The 16,325-nt window shown below is 38.8% G+C and overlaps 2 protein-coding genes across 3 annotated transcripts in view; both read left to right on the forward strand.

The window, feature by feature from the left end:
* The window catches only part of LOC105224200 (uncharacterized), a 305,457-nt gene extending 303,670 nt beyond the window's left edge, over positions 1-1,787 (forward strand). The window contains exon 2 of the mRNA XM_049446559.1: positions 1,623-1,787. The gene's annotated coding sequence lies outside the window, so the exon portion shown is untranslated. The remainder of the gene's footprint in view (positions 1-1,622) is intronic.
* The window catches only part of LOC105224211 (E3 ubiquitin-protein ligase TRIM9), a 247,688-nt gene that overhangs the window by 175,673 nt on the left and 55,690 nt on the right, over positions 1-16,325 (forward strand). The window lies entirely within an intron of this gene.

Consider the following 16,325-nt stretch of genomic DNA (forward strand, 5'->3'; position numbering starts at 1 on the left):
ATTGTGTTAACTCAACGTGCGTTTCGCAAAAAAAATAAAGTGAAAAGTGCTCCTGTTAAGAACACAATTAAGTCGTAAACAAGCAAAATTGCCGATTTTATGCCACCGAAAATCCTCAATTAATTGAAGAACAGCCTCTTTACGACCAAAAAGTAACAGTTTGGTGCGGTGTTTGCGCGAATATGATCATCGGACCGTATTTTTTCGAAGACGATGATGGAGCCACGACAACAGTCAATGGTGAGCGTTATCAAGCCATGATAACGGATTTTGTGATACCCATTATTCGCGAAAATGACATGGATAACTTCTGGTTTCAACAGGACGGGGCTACATGCCATACAGCTCGACCAACAATCAATTTATTGCGACCATTTTTCCCCGGGCGATTGATATCGAAAAATGGTGATGTTGACTGGCCACCGAGATCACCAGATTTGACGCCACCAGACTTTTATTTGTGGGGTTATTTGAAATCCAAGGTATACGCTAATAAGCCAAAGACCTTAGCTCAACTGAAAGCCAACATTCGACGTGAAACAGCCGCCATATCATCCGAAACATTGGCCAAAGTCATGGAAAATGTCGAAAAAAGAGTGCATTTAGCTGTCAAAGCTAAAGGTGCCCATTTACGCGATCTAATTTTTAAATATTAGCTGAAACAAATCCCCTTGGACCAAAATAAATTATTTTTTAAATGAACAAAAAACATTGTTTTCTTTTGTTCTTGTTGTTTGAAACAAATGGGTCAACTTTAAATGGCCTACCCTGTACTTTTTTATATCTTTTATAGAACAAGAAAAAATGCATATTAATCATTAATTTTTATTGCGCGATAAAATTGTTGAATGCACAAATATGCAGCAATAAATAAGAGAGAATTTCAAATAACGGTCATAAAAAACAAAACTCGCATTTATGTCAAAAAAGTAAATGACGGAGGTGAAAATGTAAAAATTAACGTGGAAAAACAGAAAAATTTATGGCGCCTGAAGTTCTAAAATTTCATTATTTTCACCAACGAGTGAAAATGCAAGGCAATTTTATATATTTTATATTAAACAATACAACAATACAAGCGACTGAGATACACTGAAATGACAAACGATAATTGCCTGAGGGGCCTGCATGTGACTATCTTAAAGAGATAAACTGCAGAGGGGGAGTAGTAGCTACTCGACAAAATGCCTCGTTTGAACTCGTACACGAAGACTGTGGGAAGTTGAGTTTGAATAGACCGTGTTAGAAGAACATACGACAAGCGGCGGCTTCAATTCGGCTGCCAGCGATTAACTCGCATAATTTTGTAATTAGTTGAGAAGTCACGTACGCAACAGCTCCGACTCCTACCTGAGAGTTGTCACCACACGATCTGGCTCTATTGTTGTCTGTGCTAATCGGCTACCCTCAAATCTTAAATGCATGAAGATGCATTCTTTAAATATGAAGTCGGTTGCTTTATGTTATACATATATCTTATTATAATTTACAGATTTTTATATTTTTCTATGTAAAAAAATAATATTAACAAATTTTCTATTTACATTTCAGGTAAGATGACTTGAATTGCTAGAATTTGAACACATTTTGCTTCGCATAGAGTACTTCAAATTTAAAGGCAGGTAATAACGGGTGATTTTTTTGAGGTTAGGATTTTCATGCATTAGTATTTGACAGATCACGTGGGATTTCAGACATGGTGTCAAAGAGAAAGATGCTCAGTATGCTTTGACATTTCATCATGAATAGACTTACTAACGAGCAACGCTTGCAAATCATTGAATTTTATTACCAAAATCAGTGTTCGGTTCGAAATGTGTTTCGCGCTTTATTTTGTTCAGCGATGAGGCTCATTTCTGGTTGAATGGCTACGTAAATAAGCAAAATTGCCGCATTTGGGGTGAAAAGCAACCAGAAGCCGTTCAAGAACTGCCCATGCATCCCGAAAAATGCACTGTTTGGTGTGGTTTGTACGCTGGTGGAATCATTGGACCGTATTTTTTCAAAGATGCTGTTGGACGCAACGTTACGGTGAATGGCGATCGCTATCGTTCGATGCTAACAAACTTTTTGTTGCCAAAAATGGAAGAACTGAACTTGGTTGACATGTGGTTTCAACAAGATGGCGCTACATGCCACACAGCTCGCGATTCTATGGCCATTTTGAGGGAAAACTTCGGACAACAATTCATCTCAAGAAATGGACCCGTAAGTTGGCCACCAAGATCATGCGATTTAACGCCTTTAGACTATTTTTTGTGGGGCTACGTCAAGTCTAAAGTCTACAGAAATAAGCCAGCAACTATTCCAGCTTTGGAAGACAACATTTCCGAAGAAATTCGGGCTATTCCGGCCGAAATGCTCGAAAAAGTTGCCCAAAATTGGACTTTCCGAATGGACCACCTAAGACGCAGCCGCGGTCAACATTTAAATGAAATTATCTTCAAAAAGTAAATGTCATGAACTAATCTAACGTTTCAAATAAAGAACCGATGAGATTTTGCAAATTTTATGCGTTTTTTTTTTTTAAAAGTTATCAAGCTCTTAAAAAATCACCCTTTATTTAAAAAACTCAGAAAAAATTCACTACTGCTATATTAGATAAGATCCATAAAGTAATACTTTATTTTACTACCTTAGGCACGAAACCCAGTTTATCAATAAGATAAATGATTTAGTTCATAAGTTAGATAAGTTCAGATGGCTGATCCCTCAGCTTGGCGGTTATGTACAGTCCTTTCTGAAACCAAAGGAAAAAGCCGCTCTAATTGGATATCAGTTATTGGCAAAACGCCCTGAATCTATCATAAGTCTACTTGGTACCTGGATGTATGAAAGTATAAGATCCAATGTGTTTTTGTCTTGATCTGGCAAAAGCGGGGTATTCGAGTAGGAAGCATTGAGCTGCTTTTATCGCATCTTCTTCCAAATATCTGACGCAGATAATATCAGGTTAGATGTTTTATTTTAACGCATGAATACAACCAATGCAAAGTGGACTTGGCTGAGGGTGAATAGTTCACTAGATCTCTTACGATTTACACTGAACCAGAAGCACTTTGAGATTGCACGGCTACTGATAGTTGACCGAGACTTACTAACCTTCAGCCAAAAGTCCAGCAGGAAAACACAAGAAGCCTACAAGACAGCTACCGGCTCCCACACCACAGTTATTAATACTGAAATATCTGTCCTAGCAAACTATTAGCTTTGAAGTTTCCTGCAGTACTGCTTTGGACAGGGACCCCAACCAGTCTTGTCATATAGTAACTCAATGCTAGCTATAAGGAGTATAGACAATTCTTAACTAGACTGATACACACAATCAGCGAGCTCTAGGCTAATGTCGATGCCCTACTGTCGGAGTGGATAGTCATCCCTTTGAAGGAAGTTTAGCTCTGAAACAGTCTACTGCTACCTTAATGGCAGCCACCTCCATTTAGAAGACGTCAGGAACGTGTTGCTATGATTTTTGTAGGATTAGCAGGGAGTTATTAAACCATCTGAGGAAATCGAAAGTCCAGAAACGACCAGCTTTGGTCGATAGGAGAGTAGTTGTGTTCCAATAGAACAATGCCAAGCCACGCATATCGATAGAAACTCGCCAGAAACTCCAAAAGCTTAGTTGGAAAATGATTATGTATCCAACTAATTGTCCCGACCTCGAATCAAGTGATAACTAATTGTTCTTGTCTGCCGAGTTGATCTTGACCAGTTAAAAAATCTGAATCGGTACCGGTTACGTAGATCCGACTGTCGTGGGAACGGCCGACAAGCTATCGAACGAAACCGGTTTCCATTTCACCTGAATACATCACACTAGCTAAACTAACTAAAACCTTTAATTATGGATTTCTTTTCATTTTATTTTTACCACACCTTATACTTGAAAAACTACACAAGCTTTTGATACTTAAAAAGCTTAACTGAGAAGCTTAGTTGTGGTATTTTTGATAAAAGCTCCTGCCCTAATTTATATGCTCTAAAATTGTAACTTCCTAAAAAATCCATCAATAGCATTTCATTTTCTGTTCAAAGATCCCACAGCCTCAACTAACAATATTTTAGAAGCTTTACTTACACACAACAGGCACCGTTACGATGATAATGATTTAAGGAGGCGAAAGGCCAAAATCAAAGAATCAAAGGGGTAAAAGCAATCAACGTAACAACTTATCAAAAGTGTACTTAGCAAACAAGAAAGAGAATAAATGCTGTGCCATGCAGACCTTTTTTCAAGTGGAGCCCTCAGACATTAAAAATAGCAACAATCAGTCAAACTGTGCGAAGCTTTTAACGAAACGTTCAACGGGGCGCGTTAGCGTAGACGAAAACGAGCTTCACTGAAGCGTAAAACATCTGAATTTGGCTGTCAGGCTGTTTAAAGAGTAAGCCCCAAAGTCAAAAATCAATGCACATGGGTCAAAAGGCATTTGACATTTGCGCTTGGTATATATATTTGCTCATAGCGATACCTGGCTCTGCTGGAGGTGACAATCGTCAACCCACCTGTGCGGAAGCAAGTCATACAGCAGTCCGGAGAATGTCAAATACAAAGACCTTACAAGCCATCATCAATCAATGTTGTGCTGCTTCACAAACGAACGGTATTTAAATTGTGAGCGGGTGGGCGAAGAGCTGCTAAAAGGAAATGCAATGACAAGAAATAAATAAAAATTGAAAAAGCTAAAAAAAATGCGAAGTAAATGTGTCCTTACGTCTAGCGTTGGAATGTCGTATGCTAGATTTGTATTGCTTTTGAATTTGGCTTGCTAAAAACTCGTGGTAAAAGAACAGCACACAAACTAGTTATATGTATATTGCGTTAAATTCGATGTTGCGCACTTTTAGGCGCTTAGCATGAACGTAATTTCTACTTGGAAGCAAGGATATGTAGTTAGCTTATGCACATACGCGTGTGTTTGTTCCCAATTCTGGCAGTTTATTTGGCTGATTCTATCAATATTCCTCTTATTGTGCTTTGCTGCCCCGTGATTGTCACCCTTTCCATTATACTCCGCTTTTGTTTTGTCACTATTCAATAGTGAAGTGTTAAAAAGGTTCCTCTTTTTCAACGCAACCTAATTGCTATGCTTTTGTTCTGCGCTCGTGAGACCTCCTGCTTCCGTCTGTCCGCTGCTTGCGTTGCGTTGCGTTATATCTTGCGACCCAATTCAATAACGCAGCATTCAATGCTCAATTCTCAGTTTCTCATTACACTTTTTTTTGAAACAATGCTCCCCTGTTGCATGCCCCGCGCCGAATGGCAGCTTCAGCTGCGGTTTGTTGTGACACTTGCGAACAATGCATTCGTTATTCTGTGGCCTGGAAATTTACTGCCTTCGCCGCAGACTGCGCAATTGTGTGCGAGATGAGGTGAATTGCGGAGTGTTGGGCCGCAAGCTCTGCGGTCGCCTACCAGATTACGCTGTTGTCAACGTGCATTCGTATATACGAGTATTACTTGCAGACTCGTACTTTAGTGCTTCGGTACTTTATCGCTTTATCGCCTTTGTTTCAAGCATTTGATGGGTTAATGATTTTGTAGTTTTGCAATCGATTTGCGGCTTTTGAGTGGGTAAGCGTATGGATTGGAGGATTGGATTGTGTGAGATAAGCTTAAGGGTTCGCAGTTGAACTTATGATCGTTAATGCCATATGCTCGTGGATTATTGTTGAGATAAGCGAGAGCTCTCAAGTAACGATTGTGATATGATATCGTATGTTATACATATTTATATGTATAAAGAAGTATTATTTCTTATAATTATTCGCCAAATTGCAAAATAAAGCCCAAATCGTGCTCATATCTTTCAAAATTTCTCGTCACCTGTGAACTTGTATTTAAAATTTATTCGTATTATAGCAATAGTTCTAATGTTTCGGCGAAAAGGAAATCCGACAGCATAACTCTCGCTTACCGCAGGCTCGAGAATACCTAAGGTATGGCCTCTTTATTATTTGTATCGAATTCATGTCAAGGGGACAGTATGGGTACCAAACCACAGTAAAATAGCAAATAATTATTAACCTGATAAGCTTGCAAAGATCAAAGATCATCAATTCTACTCGTAAGATCTTTCTGATCTATGGTAATCTACTAGAGAGATCTTAGCACCCAGCAAACTACTACGTGTTACAAAACTTTTCGCATGTCCTTTGTCATCTTGGATCTAACTCCTCTAGACATGCTGTCTAATCGGAACAAACTAGAACTTCGAAGCCTACTTGAGTTTTACTGAAGGAAACATTCTGGTCCAAGTTAAGCTAGTGCGTCCTTAGCTGTCAACAAGTGTACGTGTACTACGTGTTAGAAGGCTACAAATCTTATCGGATATCGTTTGACATGTTGAATCTCACTCCGCTAGACACCCTGGTGAATCGGCGGAAAGGAAAGGAAATCCTTAAAGGGATTAAGGCGATTTAACAATTTTTACTGAAATTTTTTTTATACCTTGAAGAACGTATGTGGTATTAAGTTAGCCAAGAAGTTTTCAAAGCCGAGTAGAAGAAAACTTAGGCCATCAGTAGGCCCATTGTTCTCCCAGATGTAATTAAACTAAATTAAGCCTTATTCTGAAACTCAGTGAATTTATTGACAACCTTAATTTTTTCATCCGAAAACATCTGTTAAGTTGGATCATTGGGAGCCATGGAAAATAACCCGCTTCATCCATTGAAGGCTCGGCATTCACATAGATAATATGTATGGTAAGTGTTTCCTTATCCTACGCGCGTGCTCTACATTCCGCCGAGTCTGCTTTTTTAGTTTTTTCCTCCATCCATCGCTTCAAACAACTCTTGAAGGAGTCGAATGGTCCAAGGCAGTTTAGAGGAATTGTGCTTCCAACTACTCCCGACCTGCCCAGCTCGTCTACCTTTACGTTTCTTTCTATTCCTATATGACGCAGTTGATAATAATCGAGTTACCTATTCAGAGTCCAGTTATTGCCTGCTTGCTTAACCTTTCGGAGTCAGCTAGTGTTAGCACTACGAATAGCTTTAATTGAAACTTGGTTATCCACTAGAAGGTTTATGGACTTGCTAGTTTGAACAGAAGGCCACTATAAACCTTTCGTTATGCCCACAATTTAAACCTGAAAGACTGAAAAATAGTCATTTACTTTGAAGCTACCTACTGTATATGAATTACTAAAGAAGATGTCCACTCTTGCTTCGTCAGTGGATATGTAGATTTTACCTTTGAAACTTTCGATTACAGAACCATTGGTCCATTCTACTCTCCTGAAGAATGAAAACGTTGTGTTTGGGTTTAATTTCTCATAGCTCTGCTTTTTTCGATTGCACTGCCAATTTAGCCCGAGTTCGTTAACAAGCTGGATATCATGTTCGACACCATGTCCGTAGTGCGGCCGAATCTAACTACAATGGCCTAAAATCATGAGGAGTCTAGCCATAGGTATAGCCTGTTAATTCTCTTGTACATGTGTTGGCAGCATGTCGAGGATAACATCCAGAGCCTTTATTGTCGCAGCTTTCATTGGAAACTTATTTGACGAGATATCGTCATGAAAATTGACATGAATTATTGTCAAAAAAAACCGACCCAATCACAGAAAAAATTGTTTAGATGTCCATTCTTACAATAATAGACTCAGCTGTCATACCAACCAACCGATCAAAATCAAGTTCTGGAATGGAATATTTTGCATTTTTGAGGGCTTGTAGCTTCGCGGCAGACGAAGGTAACGTGTTTTGTTTTAATTTTATAAAGGAAATGTTGAGTAATCCAAGTGTGAACTTCCTCAATTTGTTAGCTAGTTCTGTGCTCGAAAGCCAGGTTATATATAGAATATGAGAAAAGAAATGCGACTTGTTTTTATATATGTATAAGTACTATTCTACCATATTAAGGAGATCAGCCAACTAGCCTAACCTAACTATTCTCCAGCGCTTTACCGGAACCAAATTAACAATGCAAATATTGTAGGTTCATTAATCTATACATACATATACATAACGGGTGATTTTTTTGAGGTTAGGATTTTCATGCATTAGTATTTGACAGATCACGTGGGATTTCAGACATGGTGTCAAAGAGAAAGATGCTCAGTATGCTTTGACATTTCATCATGAATAGACTTACTAACGAGCAACGCTTGCAAATCATTGAATTTTATTACCAAAATCAGTGTTCGGTTCGAAATGTGTTTTATCGACAAATTTTGTTCAGCGATGAGGCTCATTTCTGGTTGAATGGCTACGTAAATAAGCAAAATTGCCGCATTTGGGGTGAAGAGCAACCAGAAGCCGTTCAAGAACTGCCCATGCATCCCGAAAAATGCACTGTTTGGTGTGGTTTGTACGCTGGTGGAATCATTGGACCGTATTTTTTCAAAGATGCTGTTGGACGCAACGTTACGGTGAATGGCGATCGCTATCGTTCGATGCTAACAAACTTTTTGTTGCCAAAAATGGAATAACTGAACTTGGTTGACATGTGGTTTCAACAAGATGGCGCTACATGCCACACAGCTCGCGATTCTATGGCCATTTTGAGGGAAAACTTCGGACAACAATTCATCTCAAGAAATGGACCCGTAAGTTGGCCACCAAGATCATGCGATTTAACGCCTTTAGACTATTTTTTGTGGGGCTACGTCAAGTCTAAAGTCTACAGAAATAAGCCAGCAACTATTCCAGCTTTGGAAGACAACATTTCCGAAGAAATTCGGGCTATTCCGGCCGAAATGCTCGAAAAAGTTGCCCAAAATTGGACTTTCCGAATGGACCACCTAAGACGCAGCCGCGGTCAACATTTCAATGAAATTATCTTCAAAAAGTAAATGTCATGAACCAATCTAACGTTTCAAATAAAGAACCGATGAGATTTTGCAAATTTTATGCGTTTTTTTTTTTTTAAAAAGTTATCAAGCTCTTAAAAAATCACCCTTTATATAATCACTGATTGGCGGGTGTATGGTAATCATTTAAAATTTCTATTTATTAAATACATATGAGTACGCAATCATAATTATGTTAAATACGGCTTTAAACACTCAACGCTCCAAATAACGCATACGATTAACCATTAGACTCATGGAGTGCAGACCAAGCTATTATTAAGAAGGAAAGTACCAATTAGTGACAATAAATTCTCGTCAAAGTGGCTCATTAGCATGTTGATAAATATTTGTAAAAACAAATTACATAAGTAGTGCTAATGAGATAGTACAAAATAAGGAAACCTCACGGCGGCAGAATAGTTAGTCCCAAAAAAAACTACAAAAAGAGGCGAGTCTGAAGTGTAATGTGTAGGGATGTGCCAACCACCGGTTTTGGATTGCAGAATGCTTATAGAAGCTAGTAAAAGGACGGAAGTGAAATATTTGTTGTTAAAATACTCGTAGAGTGTGAAATTCAGCATTTGTTTGACCTTCCTTTGCTGAACATCAACTTTTTAAAAATTGAAATAGGCGACCCGAATATATCTGAGTGTCCCTATAGGATCTACATACACTCGGGTGTTAAAATGAGTGTGCAAAGTATTGTGGCACGTGTGGCACAAACACATAACTACGTTGAAAAGTATGCTCTTCGTTCCTGATCCGTGGCACAAATGTATGTTTTTCCTTTTTGAATCTCGTGTCAGCAGCAGCGTCAGCACTCGCTGCTCTTCCGTCATGGGATAAGCAATTAAAATGTGTTAGCGCCGTCTGTGAGTGTATGCATGTATACAAAAATGTTCATTTGTAACCCTCGGGACGAAAGCAGGATAATGAGCGTGTTGCTCGCTTAGTGCGATCACGGCTTGTGGCACATTGCGCCAGCGACAGATGTTTTCCAATTTGATTAGATTGTTTTTGTTTGTGGAAGGATGATTTTTCCTCATTTTCTTTTCTTCATTCCTGTTGTTGTTGTTATTGGTTCTTTTCGAAATTTCGGCTTGAAATATGTGTGTTTTATAGGTCCGATGCACCCTTAGTTTTCCGTGAAATATGCTTTCAAGTTGGTGGCACGTGCATGCCGCGCATAAACCACTAGCTCATTGCAACATCAAAGTGCAACGCGCCGTTATGCAATGGACTATCGCAGTTATCCATTTGTTAATTGTTAGAAATTATTGCTGCATGAATATGAGGCTGCCACGCACTTCCCTGCGTGTACAGGGTGGTTTTCGCAAACTTCCTCCGAAGCGAGGGGGGGAGCTTAAGTTTGCTGCAACCCTTGCCATGTTTTCTTTACCTCCGTTTAGCCGGTTAGTGACATTTATCTGTTGTTTACAGTAAGCAGGCTTCTTTGCATGTTTGCTGGTAAACTGTTTACAGTGGAAATCAGACGCAGCAAACAAAGAAACACCCAACAAGTTGCAAGCAAAGATAAATGCCACTTTGTAGGTTTGAAGCAGCCATCGTTGTTTTGGTGCGCAACAAATTTAGCGACGTGTTCATGCATTCAAATGGAAAATTATGTGCTTAGCAGCAGGAGCAGCGGCAGCAGTTGTCTGGGAGTTGACACCTAGCGAGACAAAGGTGTGCGTTTGCTTTTGTTTGTGTGTGTGGAACGTGTGGCAACTGGCGATTATGCATTTGTTTGCTGTGGCGCAGTTGCCGTAATCTTTCAATAATTAGTTGCAGCTTTGCTCAGGTACCAATAAAGGCCATAATTTTCAATTTTGTGTTTGCATGGAACTGTAAGGCTTGATGCTGACTCAGCAGAAATGTTGAAAAATAAGAAAAAATGTTCAATTTACTTGCACTTAAGTTAGCATACGAGGGTTGCGAACGAGCATATTAATCATCGAAAATCACTTCACTGTTTCTAAAATAATTCTCCATTAAGATCTAGACCCTTTTGCCTGCTTTTGAACCAATTTTCGTAGCTCCCTTGGCATTCAGATTGAGGTATCGCCAAAACATGAGCTCTAAACGCATCAAACCGTCTCTTCAGTGGTCGAGAAAAGCATTGAGTTTGGAAAGAAAAGAAGTTTTTAGTTGCTAAGTGAGGACTAGATAGTGGAAGACCCGCAAAATGATTGAGTTCTCATCAACACATACAGTCGCTATCGAGCTCATACGCATAAATCAGTCTCACTATCAATAAAATGCGAACAGATCGGAGATCCGAATTTTACTCCAAGATCCTTCTGGTCGAGGTAAGCTAGTGATCTCTTATCAGCTAGCAAACTACCACCTAGTAAAATACCAGTATTATTATCCGATCTCATCAATATCTCGTAAGTTGGAGCTTTAGAAGCCGTGGAATATATCCCGTCTTAGCCGTCTGAAGGCTGGAAATTCGTAAAGATACTGTTCCAACGTCTCATGGTATAGAGTGATCCGTCTTCGGCGCTTAGTTTTCCTGATTTCTTAAAAGTCAACTGGCAAAGAAATGGTTGTGTACCACTCAGTATTAATTGTTCTGCGTTGATCTAGTGATAATGTTGCGACATGTCCAGTTTTCCCAACAAAACAGGCAACTATTTGCTAGAACCATTTCGATCGCGAACCACTTTTATTGGATTCCACTCATCTAGAAACACCCATACAGTCACTTTCGGGCTCATACGTATAAATTCAAGCTTCATCGCCTGTCACGATGTCATAGACATGTTTCGAGACATCGTTATCGTATTTTTTTTAACATTTCCCTCTACCAATGGACACGAGCCGTTGAGCGTTTAAACAATAACGTGGGATTCCACGTGAACAAATATTTTTTACAGTCAAATGTTCATGCAATACTCGTATGGTCTCACTAATGCTAATAGTTCTCTCAATCTCATAGATCACGTAATGATCTTGCAATATCACTTTGTACATCAATCGTTTCCGGAACAACAACTGATTTGGTCGACGAAGTTAGGCTTGGTGTGAATTAAGAACTCGTTCGGTTTCACCATATCATCCATAAAAACTGGTCCTTAAATAAAAATAAATCAATACGATGTTAAACATACTGTAGGCATTACAACGCCATTCTTTTGACGGCATGAAGTCAACAAGGTTCCTAAGAGTTCCATCGGTTATATTGTTGTGCCAACCATTATGGAAACCCGCTATTAACTCCTTTTTTGTTGGTGAGTTTCTGTTCAGCTACATTTCGCTTCATTACGTACCATAAGTGCTCAATTGCATTTAGGTCTGGGGAGTTACCCGTCCAAGTCAACCGTGAAATTCCTATATCGTCAAATTCTTTTTCAAGCTGGGAAAAAATTTAATTCTTATTAATATTTTTTTTGCAATTTTATTGTTGAGAAGCATGACACAATTAATACAAAATATTACTTACGGACTTAGCTAGGTGGCATGGCACAGAGTCGCCTTGAAAAACGGTCCTCTCCGAGAGCCGGAACTGAACATTTTTTCAAAACTTGCCTTGAGCATTCATTGTGTCTCATAAAAAGTGCAAAGGACCACAGATGAAGTAAGAAAAGCATCCCCAGATCATCTGACTTTGAGGGAACTTAACGGTTTTGACAATACATTTTTCTTCATATCGCTCTCTTGCAAAGCGGCGCATATAGGGCAAATTGTTGGCACACTGTAGGTTGAACTTGCTTTCTTCTGACCACAAAACGTTTCTTCATTGCTCAAGTCTTCAATTCTTGTACTTGTCTGCCCATTCTAGACTCATTTTTTTTCATTTTTTGGGTCAGCAGAACGTCTTCCGAACAAACTGTCTTCTTGTAACCTGTACTGTTTTCTTATTCACACTTATTTTCACTCCATAACGTGTTTCCAGCTCTGCCTGTACAGTAGCAGCTCTTTTCAATCGTTCCTTAACACTTATCATTATTATTATGCCATCAATGCTTTTGCTAGTTGCACGTTTGGGAGCAGAACGTTTTTTTCGCCCAGATCCTTTAAAATATCATTTTTTTTGCAAGAAACGTACCACAGTTGAATGTGAATAGTCCACTCTTCTAACAATGGTCCTATAAGAAAGACCTTCCTTGACCAACGAGCACTCGCGAATGACTTTCATTTGCTGTCAACACATCAACAATACTGCAACGCGGGAAATCGCCTTTATTGATTTACAAATTAACCGGTAAATTCCCCACATTTTTAACTTGAATGGCGGTGTTGCCACTTTTCATGACCGACAGAGTATACTATATATGATACAGACGTCGGATCCCCTATTAATTATTTTTCCTTTAATATTTATTATTTTATCTTTCGTTTCTAGTGGGTTTCATCCTACTATGATTTTCTTTAGCTTTCAGAAACTATCTACCTTGATCTAATATAAAAACTTTTCAAAATTTCATTGTAGAAATTATAGTTCTGACAAATTGTTTTAAATTCTAAACAGATATGGTCGAAAGGTATAGGATAAGATAACACAAATAGACGCGGATTACACCGCGACTTTGGATATATTATGTCCTCTCCTAAATCACAAAGACTCACCTAGCTCCAGCATATTGATAAAGTCCAATATACTGCTATTTGCGATATGATCACTGTTTGGAAACATGGATCCCAGGGCCTTTATCTTGCGTCTGCAGGTCGAAATGTATTCTTATTATTCTTTTCCTTTTATTATACTTTTGTCACCTGTCGATTTCAGGTTGGCCATTAAGTAGCATGTTATACTCCTCAAAATTTTATCATTTATTTATGTATAACTAACGACGGATCCACTACCCAAACGGTCTTTTGAGTTGTCCATTTCGTGAGCTATAGAAAAATGACTTGGTAAAATCGGATCTTAAGTGATTTTAATAGATATATGTATTAAAAATACGATTTGTATCGACAATGTTTTCCAAGGGTCATAACAAGTGTTAAATCTAACTACACTAACACTCTTATAAGTTTTTCATAAATTCGAAATCGTTTTAAAATTATAATAACATGACTGCCACCCCAACATGCCACACCTCAATATTTTATATTGAAAATCTTAATTGTGTTTCTGCTTTGTGCCACAATTTAGGGTGGACGCTGTGGTAATCTGTGAATGGACGCACGTGTTCCAATGGAATATGAGAGATTAATAAATGTTCAAAATATCATTACAAAAATTATATTTATAATACACGTACATATGTACATATGTACATATGTATATACAGTTTATGCACTGTTTATTTTCCGAGCCGTATCAAGCCTTTCATCTAACACACTCATTTGTTTGTTGCACATACTACATACCTACCTAGTATTCCCGCACTGCTTTTGTTGTAGAATTTTGAATATGAAGCTTTTGTGATCCAATTTTTAAATTACATTTTTTCACACCCCGTTTCGCGTGTTTTTCACCGTCAGCTAATTTTGTTTTTCTCCCTTTCCACTAATATTATTTGATTCGTATACAAAATATGGACACATACACAGCTACGTAGACTGTGTATGTAGACTGTGTATGTGCGTATGAGTGTGTGTGCGGGCGGCAATAATTCAAAATGCACACATCTGTGCATTGTCTACGCATAAGTTTTCATAACAAATCTTATGAGATTCCATGTACCCTCCCAACTTCTATCGAAGCGGGAAATCGTTGTAGAAATCACAAGTTTCCGGATAAAAACAAGCAAGCAGCGCAACAACAAAAACACCAACAACAAGATTGAATGTAAGAGTTTAAATAAAAAGAAAAAACAGGCGCGTGGAATTATGGCGAGTTGTTGGCGAAGAGTAAAATCTCTGTAGCCACATTATTGTGAGCTGTGTTGCCCTTGTGGCAACAAACAAGCTGCTGCAGCCAGCTTCTTACTTTACATGCAGCGCACTAGAAATGCTCGCCGCAGCTTCTTATGCTGATTTGCCTGCTCGTCTTCATAATATTCTATGCTCCACGCCATTTATTCGCCCTGCCATGCGGCTAGACGCATATTTCATTGTGGCAATAAACTAAATTTTCTTTATTAAATGTCAAATGTGTTGCATCCACTGTTGTTGCACTGCCAACAATGTATTATGTAGCCAATCTATTTGTCTCGTCTGCTGGCGCTCAATATGCCCGCTGCCTTCGATGTACGCGTATAGTGGCGCATTCAATGTCGTGGTCTCTAGATCTCTTCTTGCCACAAACGCTTTTCTTGGATTATGCAAAGCACTATGTGGCATTTATGTTTATGCTGCGGCCAGCGTCGGCGCTGGCGTCATTTGGTGGCATACGGCTGGTGCCGCCGCAGATGAGGTCTGATTTTTATAGCTCACTGAGATATTTACCGTGTATTGCATGCAACAAGCACTGCCTTGCAGCTACCACAATAGTTTAAAGCGCTTACCTGCAGAAGCACTTGGGGAGCGGCGTTTGTGGGGTGAAAGTGTCTAAACAATGTTTAAATTTAAAAATTATTATATAAAATGATGAATATCAGAAAATTTCCGAATCAACATTATTTATCAGCCTGGCGTCTTGGTGTTATAGTTGTAAAAATAGCTGCAACCAAATGCTTCATCTCCTCGATACCAGCGCATGCTTAGCTAAACATGCCACAGCTCTAATTTCATTAAACATCTGCTTGTCACAATCTGCTTAGAAGAAGAATCCATCGCTTTGCTTTCTTCTCTAGATTCCTACATTCCCTTTGCTAACTTTGCAGTCGTGAGCGGCGCACCTTTGCGGCCATGCGACTCATAATGCCTTATATAATTTCTCTATAATTGCTTTACATGTGTGATACGCACACATCCATAGATAGTTCGTAATCTTATACCATTTCCTCTACATGTTGTTTGTTGTTATATGTTCCCTCCTCACTTTTCTTACCACCGCTTACATAAATATTTTGCCAGCTGATCATCGCCAATTGCACGCATTGTATGATGGGGTCTTGTGATAAATCACAGCTGTCTTTCATCTGCTTCGTGGTGGTTGATGCTGTCAAAAGAGGCTGTTGACTAGGTCTCTAAGATATATTGTAGGTTTGTGGTTCATGGAATACTATAAAATACAATCGAGTTTTTTCGTAGAGAAGTTATGTACATATTTGTTGATTGATACTTGATTACAAACACGAACTTTATACTACAAAAATCTGTCTATTATACTAAAGGGTAATGTATTTCAAGGATCCATACTTTTTTTAAAGAAAAAACACATAAACTTCAAATTTAATGGACAATGTTTAGCATCAATCGAAAAAACATTCTTTGGATTCATGTTTTGAAGATTAACTCTTTCAAATGTTGGTCGCGGCTACGTGCCAATGGGTCCATCCGTTGAGTCCAATTTTGGATGACTCGTTCGAGCATTTCGACTGGTAACTGGCGAATGACACAAGTAATATCTTTCTCCGACCTGAATCGAAGTGGGATTGTCCGCATAGCCTAATGACTTTACATATCGCCAAAACCAAAACTCTAACGGTGTGATATCATACGATCTTGGTGGCCAATCCACCG

The sequence above is a fragment of the Bactrocera dorsalis genome, chromosome 1, assembly GCF_023373825.1.
Source record: "Bactrocera dorsalis isolate Fly_Bdor chromosome 1, ASM2337382v1, whole genome shotgun sequence".
Lineage (NCBI taxonomy): Eukaryota > Metazoa > Arthropoda > Insecta > Diptera > Tephritidae > Bactrocera > Bactrocera dorsalis.